Genomic DNA, 10,904 nt, shown 5'->3' with positions numbered 1-10,904 from the left:
GCCTATAGCCAACACCAAATTGAATAGAGAGAAATGTAAAGCAATCCAACTGAAATCAGGAACAAGGTAAGGCTGCCCATTCTCTCCATATCTCGTCAACATAGTTCTTGAAGTCCTTGCTAGAGCAATAAGACAGTTGAAGGAGATCAAGGGAATACAGATCAGAAAGGAAGAAGTCAAATTATCACTATTTGCAGATGATATGATAGTATACATGAATGACCCCAAAAACTCTACCAGGGAACTCCTACAGCTGATAAACACCTTCAGCAAAGTGGCCAGATACAAAATTAACTCAAAAAAATCAGTAGCCTTCCTGTATCCAAAAGACAAAAAGGCCTGAGAAAGAAATTAGGGAAACAACACCCTTCACAATAGCCACAAATGACATAAGGTACCTCGGAGTAACCCTAACCAAGGAAGTCAAAGACTTGTATGAAAAACATTTCAAGTCTCTGAAGAAAGAATTAGAAGAAGATATGAGAAGATGGAAAGATCTCCCATGTTCATGGCTTGGCAGGATTAACATAGTAAAAATGGACATTTTACCAAAAGCAATCTACAGATTCAATGCAATTCCTATAAAATTGCCAACACAATCCTTTACAGACCTGGAAAGAAAAATTCTCAACTTCATATGGAATAACAAGAAACCCAGAATTGCTAAAACAATCCTTTACAATAAAAGATCTTCTGGAGGTATCACCATCCCTGATCTTAAGTTGTACTATAGAGCAACAGTTTTAAAAACTGCATGGTACTGGCATAATAACAGAATAGTGGATCAATGGAACCGAACAGAGGACCCAGAAATAAACCCACATACTTATGGGCACCTGATCTTTGACAAAGGCGCCAAAACCATACAATGGAAAAAAGATAGCATCTTCAACAAATGGTGCTGGTCCAACTGGATGTCTACGTGTAGAAAAATGAAAATAGATCCATACTTATCACCCTGCACAAAACTGAAGTTCAAATGAATCAAAGACCTCAACATAAAACCTGACACATTAAATCGGCCAGAAAAAAAAGTGGGGAATACCCTAGAACTCATTGGTACAGGAGAAAACTTCCTTAACAGAACACCAACAGCACAGGCTCTAAGAGCAACAATCAATAAATGGGACCTCATGAAACTGAAAAGCTTCTGCAAAGCAAAGGAGACCATCACCAAAACAAAGCAACTGCCTACAGATTGGGAAAGAATCTTCACCAACCCTTTATCTGACAGAGGACTCATATCCAGTATATATAAAGAACTAAAGAAGCTGAAAAGCAGCAAACCAAGTAATCCACTTAAAAAATGGGGAACAGAGCTAAACAGAGAATTCTCTGTAGAGGAATACCGAATGGCAGAGAAGCACTTAAAGAAATGCTCAACCTCACTAGCCATTAGGGAAATGCAAATCAAAACAAACCTGAGATTTCACCTTACACCCATGAGAATGGCCAAGATCAAAAACTCAAGTGACAACACATGCTGGAGAGGTTGTGGAGAAAGGGGAACCCTTCTCCACTGCTGGTGGGAATGTAAATTGTACAACCACTCTGGAAATCAATCTGGCACTTTCTCAGACAACTAGGAATAGCGCTTCCCCAAGATCCAGCCATACCACTCCTAGGCTTATATCCAAAAGAGGCTCAAGTACACAAAAAGGACATTTGCTCAACCATGTTTGTAGCAGCTTTATTTGTAATAGCCAGAAGCTGGAAACAGCCCAGATGCCCCTCAACTGAAGAATGGATGCAGAAATTGTGGTACATCTACACAATGGAATATTACTCAGCAATGAAAAATAAGGAAATCATGAAATTTTCAGGTAAATGGTGGGATCTGGAAAGGATCATCCTGAGTGAGTTGTCCCAGAAGCAAAAAGACACACATGGTATATACTCACTCATATAGACATACAACATAGGACAAACCCAGTATAACCTGTGCATCTAAAGAAACTAAACAAGAGAGAGGACCCTAACTAAAATGTCCAATCCCCATCTGGAAAGGCAAAGAGGATGGACATCAGAAGAAGAAGAAAACAGGAAACAACCTAGGAACCTACCACAGAGGGCCTCTGAAAGCCTCTGCCCTACAGACTATCAAAGCAGATGCTGAGCCTGATGGGCAACTGCTGGGCAGAGTGAATGGAATTTTATGTAAGAACTGGGAAATAGTAAGAGCTGGAGAGGACAGGGTCTCCACAAGGAGAGCAACAGAACAAGAAAATTGGAACACAGGGAACTTCCCAGAGACTCATACTCCAACCAAGGACTATTCTTGGAGATAACTTAGAACCCCTGCACAGATGTAGCCCAGGGCAGTTCAGAATCCAAGTGGGTTACATAGTAATGGGAAGAGGGACTGCCTCTGACATAATCTGATTGGCCTGCTCTTTGATCACCTTCCCCTGGGGGGGAGCAGCCTTACCAGGCCATAGTAGAGGACAATGCAGCCACTTTTGATGTGAACTGATGGACTAAGATCAGAAAGGAGAGGAGAACCTCCCCTATCAGTGGACTTGGGGAGTGGCATGCATGCAGAGGGAGGAGGGAGGATGGGACTGGGAGGGGAGGAGGGAGGGGCTTATGGGGGGATGCAGAATGAATAAAGTGTAATTGATGAAAAATTTTTAAAAAAAGGGATAAAAATAATTTAAGAACCTTAAATGACTTTCAAAAGTGGAGGAAAACATGGAGTTAGTCAATTTACATGGAGCACATCTCGCCCCTGGGGGCAATGGTCTCCTGAACCTACTCAGACCTCGGACACCACCACTGCTAGTTCTAGAACTGATGCAAGATGTTCCAACGAGGGGGTTAAGGCTTCTCATAATGTTTCCTATAAGCCCACACCTGTTTGTTTATATCCCTCATTTTTATTCATTATTAGCCAGATAGAGCCAAGTAATTGTGATGATGATACTTGCTTTTTTGCGCAATGCTGGAGTGCTAGTGAATTTAGGTATGCCCTGGTTACTCGCATGCCTCGCTGGGTGCCTGTGCCCGTTGATGCCCCTCACGCTATGACTCTCTTCAGACAAAAAAGGGATCTTGGAACTACAGCCGCCATTGTTACTGCCATCTCATTGGCGGCTGTTAGAGCTGCCACCGCGGCATTAGCCATGAGTCATACTGTGCAGACTGCTCAGACCCTGAATAATCTTTTAGCCAATGTAGCTCATGCCTTAGATGTACAAAAAGGAATTAATGGTCAACTAAAAGGAGGCTTGATGGTGTTCAATCAGAGGATTGACCTCGTGCAGGAGCAAATTGATACCCTATGGCAAATCGCTCAACTTGGCTGTCAATGAAAGTATGCCGGACTTTGTGTCACTAGCATACAACATGAGAATTTTTCCTGTGCTGCAAATCTGTCTAAACAATTGTCTAGCTATATTTTAGGTAATTGGACTGGAGAATTCGATACTACGATGGAGCAGCTGAGAGTGGCCATTATCATGGTAAACTCTACCAGAGGGAATGCAGGACTAGCCACAGGATTATCAACATGGATTGCTGCAACCATGAATCATCTGAAGGAATGGGCAGGCATGGGAGCGTTAGCAGGTCTTCTGGTGTTGGTCTCCTTGGTTTGCCTGTGGTGTATATGCAAGATTAGAGTCTCACAACAGCGTAATGCAGCCATGACCATTCAGGCCTTTACAGCCATTGAAGCAGGACAGTCTCCCCAAGCATGGTTGGCTACCATAAAAAGCTAAAATGTTATGCTCAGGATGCGAGGCTAAGCACTGCACTAGGGTCAGCCATTTTCGACCCAGAGAAGAGCAAGTCTGATTGCATGTGGGTTGATGCCCCAGGTCCCACCTCTGAGAAAAAGGTATCAGACAGGTCTGATGCTCTTTGGGTGGATGACACCTAAATGAACATCGGTACATTAAGTCCCAATTTATTTCTAATATCAGAGATCAGACCTCTACTCTTGCCTGATGCGTCTAAAACAAAAAGGGGGAACTGTAGAGAGCTGCGTAATGCCGTGCCTTAAAGATGGAGCTGGTTTCCGCCTTCCACCTTCCCGATGGTGAGTGCTCTCTGTCACAAACAACTCCACATTTGGCTAAGGCTGAGGATCTGGCTTGCTTCCATGTATGTGGACCTATCTGCATTGCCCACGTGGCACGCTGGGGTTGGCTACCCAGAGGCTATTTAAACTGTGGGCTGGCTTTCTCCAGGGTCAGATGATTGTTCAAGGTTCCTGAATAAACTGCATTGAAAAATAAAAAAATAAAAGAGAATAGACACATTTGCACAGTTTTTTCATCATTATTGAACTAAATTAAATATTAAATATTTTTTAATCTAAAAAAAAAGAAAAGAAATCAATCTGACGCTTTCTCAAGATCCAGCTATACCACTCCTAGGCATATATACAAAAGATGCTCAAGTATACAACAAGGACATTTGCTCAACCATGTTTGTAGCAGTTTTATTCATAGTAGCCAGAACCTGGAAATAACCCAGATGTCCCTCAGTTGGGAAATAGATACAGAAATTGTGGTACATTTACACAATGGAATTAAAAACAAGGAATTAAACAGCAATTAAAAACAAGGAAATCATAAAATCTGTAGGCAAATGGTGGGAACTAGAGAAGGTCATTCTGAGTGGCCTATCCCAGAAGCAGAAAGACACACATGGTACATACTCACTTATAAGTGCATTTTAGATGTATAAAACAGGATAAACATACTAAAATCTGTACATCTAAAGAAGCTAAGCAAGAAGGAGGACCCTGGGTAAGATGCTCAATCTTCATTTAGAAAGGCAAATGAGATAGACATCAGAGGAAGGTGAAAACAAGGAACAAGAGAGGAGCCTAACCACAGAGGGCCTCTGAAAGACTCTACCCAGCAGGGTATCAAAGCAGATGCTGAGACTTATAGCCAAACTTCAGGCAAAGTGCAGGAAATCTTATGAAAGAAGGGGAAGACAGAAAGACCTGGGAAGGTCTAGAGCTCCACAAGGAGAGCAACAGAACCAAAAAAATCTGGGAACAGGGATCTTTTCTGAGACTGATACTCCAACCAAGGTCCATGCATGGAGACAACCCAGAACCCCTGCATAGAGGTAGCCCGAGGCAGCTCAGTCTCCAAGTGAGTTCACTAGTAAGGGGAACAGGGACTGTCTCTGACATGAACTCAGTGGCTGGCTCTTTGATCACCTCCCCCTGAGGGGGGAGCAGCCTCACCAGCCCCCCTCAAAAGACTATGAAATACAGTCCTGATGAGACCTAAAAAGTTAGGGTCAGATGGAAGGGGAGAAGGTCCTCCACTATCAGTGGACTGGGCAAGGGGCATGGGAGGAGATGAGGGAGGGAAGGTGGGCAGGATTGGGAGGTGATGAGGGAGGGGACTATAGCTGGGATCCAAAGTGGATAAATTGTAATAAATAAAAAATTGTATAAAAAATAAAGTTTAACAATTAGATTTAAATCAGTTTAGAGCACTTTTATGTATGCCTTGGAATGGAAACAGGACACACCTGTGAAACTGAACACAGACTGCATTATGAAAGCTCTCTAGAAAGAAGCAATTTTCCTAGTCAGTTTGAGACTGATTTCCTTATGTCTTACAACAAAAATATTTGTGTATAGTCTTGTTCCAGAGCTTTTGTAGCTGTCATTTTCTTTTCCTGGGAAGTTCCCCCTTCTGTTTTAGGCAGAGTTTTCTAAAGGAACAGAACTGATAGAATATATAAATATAGGTCTAGGTAGAGATATAGATAGGCAGACATAGATAGATATATAGAATAGATGTGGAAATGTATCTATATATATCCAAATACATGGCATTTATGAGACTGGCTTACAGGATGTAGCCTGGGTCATTCAGCAATGGCTGTCTCACACTGTGAGGCTGAGAATCTGGCTGTTGTTGACTCTACAAGGTGGGATGATGACTCAGCAGTCCCAGTCTGGCACTGGAGTCCTACAGGATTCCTGGAGAGAGCTGGTTGGTCTTCAGTCTACGTTTTACTCATGAAGAAGTTGGTTCTAATACCAGTGAAGGAATGCCACAGAAGCAAGATAGATGAACTTGCCTGTGAGAATGAGCACAAGAAAAAAGCACTTCCCTTCTTCCATGTCTCTTTATCTGGGCTGCCAGCAAAGAGTGCTCCTTGTCATTAGCATGAGTCTTCCTCCTTCAAGTAACCTGATCAAGAAAACCCCTCATGGGAATGTCCAGAGCTTGCATTTTATTTTATTCCAGATGTAGTCAAGCTGACAACCAAGATTAGCTGTGCCATGATGGTTTGATAGTTCTGTAAAGGGTCATGTTTTGAACTGGAATCCTCATTGTAAGAGTCTAGGAGTGAGAACTTTATTGTGTTTCGAGGTGGGATCTATAGAAGGTCATTAAGGTGAAGTTCCCATTGGATCCTGGTAACTTCCTAGGATAGACCAAAAAACGGTCCATGTGCACAGACACATGGTAGGTAGAATAATTTTAGAAAATTAAAAGCAAAGACTATGACAAGGAGGAGAGTGGGAGAGAGATTCACATACAGAGGTTACTAGAGGACACTGTCTCTGGATTTATAATGTGGTCAGAATAGGAAATGTCCTCATACGCAGCTCATGTGTTTGAACATTTGGTTTCCAGCTGGTGATATATTGTGGAACCTTTAAGAGGTGGAGCCTGGTGGAGGAAGTGGATCACGGGGGACATGACTTTGAGACTTTAGAAGCTGGTGCCACTTCCTGTTCATTTTCTCTGCCTCCTCGCTGCTGATGCACTGTGACCAACTGGCCGGTCTTCTGTGCCACGATGAAATAGCGATCTTCAAACTGTAAGCCAGAATAAGCCTTATTCTCTGTGAGCTGCTTTTGTCAAGGGCTTTTATCCCAGCAACAGAAAAGTAATGACAGGCTGCACTAGTGAAAATGGAAATTCACCAAGCAGAGCCTTAGGCTGGCAAATCCTGGCCAGTTCCTTCTGTAAAGGGAAGGAACAGGAAGCTAGAGTAGGGTAATTGTGTCTATAGATAAGAACACGACCTTTGTCTCATAATTGCTAACGAGACTGTAAGGTGTGGTGTATCAAGGGACGAGTTCAAAATTAACTAGACATGACGTTGAGTAGCCTGAGGATTGATAGAAGTCCAGAAGGACCATTGCTGGGCACTTCGCATGCTAGTGACGAGGAGTTCTTTTTATCTTATTAGGGATAGTCAAAAATGGTTACCTGCTACACTGGGCAAACTCGTCATAAAAATTGCCCGATGAAAGAGTTTGCTTTAAAAGGTTCAACTTGGCCAGGTATGGTGGCACATACTTCTAGTCCAACCACTCAATAGGCTGAGGCAGGATGATGTCAGCCTTGAGGCTAGCATGGGCTGTAGAGCAAAACCCTGTCCCCCAAACAAGTGAAAACCTTCAGATTGCAGCAGCTTTTGCAAAAGTGTAGCTAGGTAGGCAAATTCTGAATTGAATGAGTAGATAAAGAATTGTGTGACAGCGCTACCTCTACCCAAAAATAGATTTGATATTCCTTTGAGAGCACTGAAATGTGTAGATTGGTCATATGCTTGCACAAAGGTGTTCCTCATTTTGCCCTATTTAAAAACTTTTTGATAGTTTCATGTCTGAGAACTGTATTTACATTATTTCTACCCACCCCTCTATGATCCCATCAAATTCCTGACTCCTTTAATGATGACACACACACATACACACACACATCCTTACTGAGTTCATTTAGTGTTCCTCATATGTATATGTGTTTGGGGCTGACCAGTTGGGACTGGATATTCTATCAGGGGCTTGTCCCTCTCTCAGCAGCTGTTCACTGCCCAGACTTCTTACAGCGGGGAGGCCTTGTGACATTCCCCCATCCACACTGGCATGTCGAGCTTGCGTCGTTCTGCAGGTCTTATTTAGGTGGCCATATAGTTGATATTTCCCAGGGGCAGCTTCCCTGCCACAGAGGTAAATGAGCCCCTCACTGTAGAGGCTCCCGGCTTTTCTGAGGGGTAGGAGTGCTGATTGCTTTTCTCCCGTGGCAGCCTGCAAAACACCTTCAGATACCGTGAGAGCGAATCATCAAGGAAGAGGCTTCCAGATCTCTTTGAGCCTGATCCCTCCAAGGACTATGTCCAAAGTGTGTGGCATCTTTAGCAGTAGGGTCTTTTACAAGTTCTAGAAGGAAGCCAAGGGCAAAGGCAATAACCTGCTTATGGGATTCTTGTGGGAGACTCAAAGGGAGGTTATCCATGTCTGGCACTGGGATGTTTATTAGATAGTCTATAACTCTTTGGAACAGCATCACCTCATGTTTTATAACTTAATTTAAATTATATACACATACATACATATATATGCAGTTTTAAAAACATAAAATAATGTTTCCTTATGGCTTTTTCAAACATCCCTAGAGTTACTTATCCACCATCCCTCCCTTTCCCTCTGCATTTTCTTCTCTCTCTCCCCCCTCCATTTTCCCCTTTCCCCTCTTCATAGCATCTGTGTCCTATCCCCCTCTCTAGAGTTCCCTCTCCCCTGCCCATGGCCTCTTCCTACCTACCTGGGTTTTGCACTTACTCCAGGTTATAGATTCACATCTAAGGTTCAGAACTGGGGACCACAAATAAGAGAGAACTTGCAGCATTTATCCTTCTGGGTTTGACTCTGCTCACTCAGTATATTTTCTGCTTTCACTGTTTATCTGCAGAGTTCATGGTTTCATTGTTTTGCGTCTTTAGAGCTGAATAGAGTTCCACTGCCTATGTGTACCACACTTTCCTTATTCACCCATCAGCCGACGAAGATTTAGGCTGTTTCTGTTCCCTAGCTATCATAACTAGAGAAACCATGAACGGGGCTGAACAAGTCTGTGGAGTGGCTTGCTGAGTCCTTTGGGCACATATGCTAAGGAGGGGCATAACTGGGTCAAATTGTAGGTTGATTTTTAGCCTTTTGAGGATTCTCCATGCGGTTCCCAGAATGGCTGCACCAGTTTGAAGTCCTGACTGATGGCTCCCTTTCCCCAACATTTTCTCCAGCATTTGATGTTTTTGATCTTTCCCGTTCTGGCAAGGGTAAGATGAAATCCCAAAGCAATTTTGAATTACATTTTCCTAACTGTTAAGGGTGCTGAACACTTTTAAAGATATTTTGTGACTATTTTTACTTCTTCTTTATTGATTTATAGCTCATTTCTTGATTGGGTTATTTGTTTTCCTGATTCTTCATTTTTTGAAGAATCAATAAATAGACAAGATATGTTGTATTTAAGTATTTGTGTGTGTGTGAAATGACAACAGTCAAAGAAAAAACAGTCATTAGTTTGGGAAGGATTAAAGGTGGAGAGATTAAGGAGGAACTAGAAGGAGAAAAGGGAGCTGGGGGAATGATGTAACATTTTATTAACTAAAGCTTTAAAAAGAAAGAAAATTCTCCACAGTGTTGCCTATTGGCTAATATGATGAAAGTGTGTTATCTTTAAGAATTGAATTGTTATTTGTTATTTTAATTTAATTTTATTTTATTAATTACACATTATTCACTTTGTATCTCTCCATAAGCCCCTTCCTCCTCCCCTCCCAATCCCACCTTCCTTCTCCCTTCTTCACACATGCCCCTCCCCAAGTCCACTGATAAGGGAGGTCCTCCTCTCCTTCCTTCTGATCTTAGTCTATCAGATCTCATCAGGAGTGGCTGCATTGTCATCTTCTGTGGACTGGTAAGGATGCTTCCCCCTTCTGTGGACTGGTAAGGACGTGATCAAAGAGCAGGCCAATCAGATTATGTCAGAGGCAGTTCCTCTTCCCATTACTATGGAACCCACTTGGACACTAACCTGCTATGGGCTACATCTGTGCAGGGGTTCTAAGTTATCTCCATGCCTGGTACATGGTTGGAGTATGAGTCTCTGAGAAGACCCCTGTGTTCAAATTTTCTGGTTATGTTGCTCTCCTTGTGGGGTTCCTGTCCTCTCCAGATCTTACTATTTCCTACTTCTTACATAAGATTCCATGCACTCTGCCCAACAGTTGGCCATAAGTCTCAGCATCTGCTTTGATAGTCTGCAGAGCAAAGCCTTTCAGAGGCCTTCTGTGGGAGGCTCCTAACTTGTTTTCTGTTTTCTTCTTCTTCTTCTGTCCATCCTCCTTGCCTTTCAGGATGGGGATTGAGCATTTTAGTCAGGGTCCTCTCTCTTGATTAGTTTCTTTAGATGTACAGATTTTAGTAGGTTTATCCTATGTTATATGTCTATATGAGGGAGTATATACCATTTGTGTCTTTCTGCTTCTGGGACAGCTCACTCAGGATGATCCTTTCCAGATCCCACCATTTACCTGAAAATTTCATGATTTCCTTATTTTTCATTGCTGAGTAATACTCCACAATTATTGTACAAGTAATGTACCACAATTTCTGCATCCATTCTTCAGTTGAGGGGCATCTGGACTGTTTCCAGCTTCTGGCTATTATAAATAAAGCTGCTACAAACATGGTTGAGCAAATGTCCTTTTTGTATACTTGAGCCTCTTTTGGATATATGCCTAGGAGTGGTATGGTTGGATCTTGAGGAAGTGCTATGCCTAGTTGTTTGAGGAAGTGCCAGATTGTTTCCAGAGTGGTTGTACAAGTTTACATTCCCACCAGCAGTGGAGGAGGGTTTCCCTTTCTCCACAACTACTCCAGCATGTGTTGTCACTTGAATTTTTCATCTTGGCCATTCTGATTGTTGTAAGGTGAAATCTCAGGGTTGTTTTGATTTGCATTTCCCTAATGGCTAATGAAGTTGAGCATTTCTTTAAGTGTTTCTCTGCCATCCGATATTCCTCTACAGGGAGTCCTCTGTTTAGCTCTGTTCCCCATTTTTTTAATTGGATTACTTGGTTTGCTGCTTTTCAGCTTCTTTAGTTCTTTATATATACTGGAT

The 10,904-nt window shown here is 42.5% G+C and overlaps 1 protein-coding gene across 2 annotated transcripts in view; it reads left to right on the top strand.

The window, feature by feature from the left end:
* Positions 1-6,737: 6,737 nt before the first annotated feature.
* LOC132654707 (baculoviral IAP repeat-containing protein 1b-like) overlaps positions 6,738-10,904 on the top strand; it is a 56,824-nt gene continuing 52,657 nt past the window's right edge. For both annotated transcript variants that reach the window (XM_060385626.1, XM_060385625.1), the window contains exon 1: positions 6,738-6,807. The gene's annotated coding sequence lies outside the window, so the exon portion shown is untranslated. The remainder of the gene's footprint in view (positions 6,808-10,904) is intronic.

Source organism: Meriones unguiculatus, chromosome 6, assembly GCF_030254825.1.
Source record: "Meriones unguiculatus strain TT.TT164.6M chromosome 6, Bangor_MerUng_6.1, whole genome shotgun sequence".
Lineage (NCBI taxonomy): Eukaryota > Metazoa > Chordata > Mammalia > Rodentia > Muridae > Meriones > Meriones unguiculatus.
Note: the sequence above shows the minus strand (reverse complement) of the source record. Positions and strands in the feature narration are given on the sequence as shown.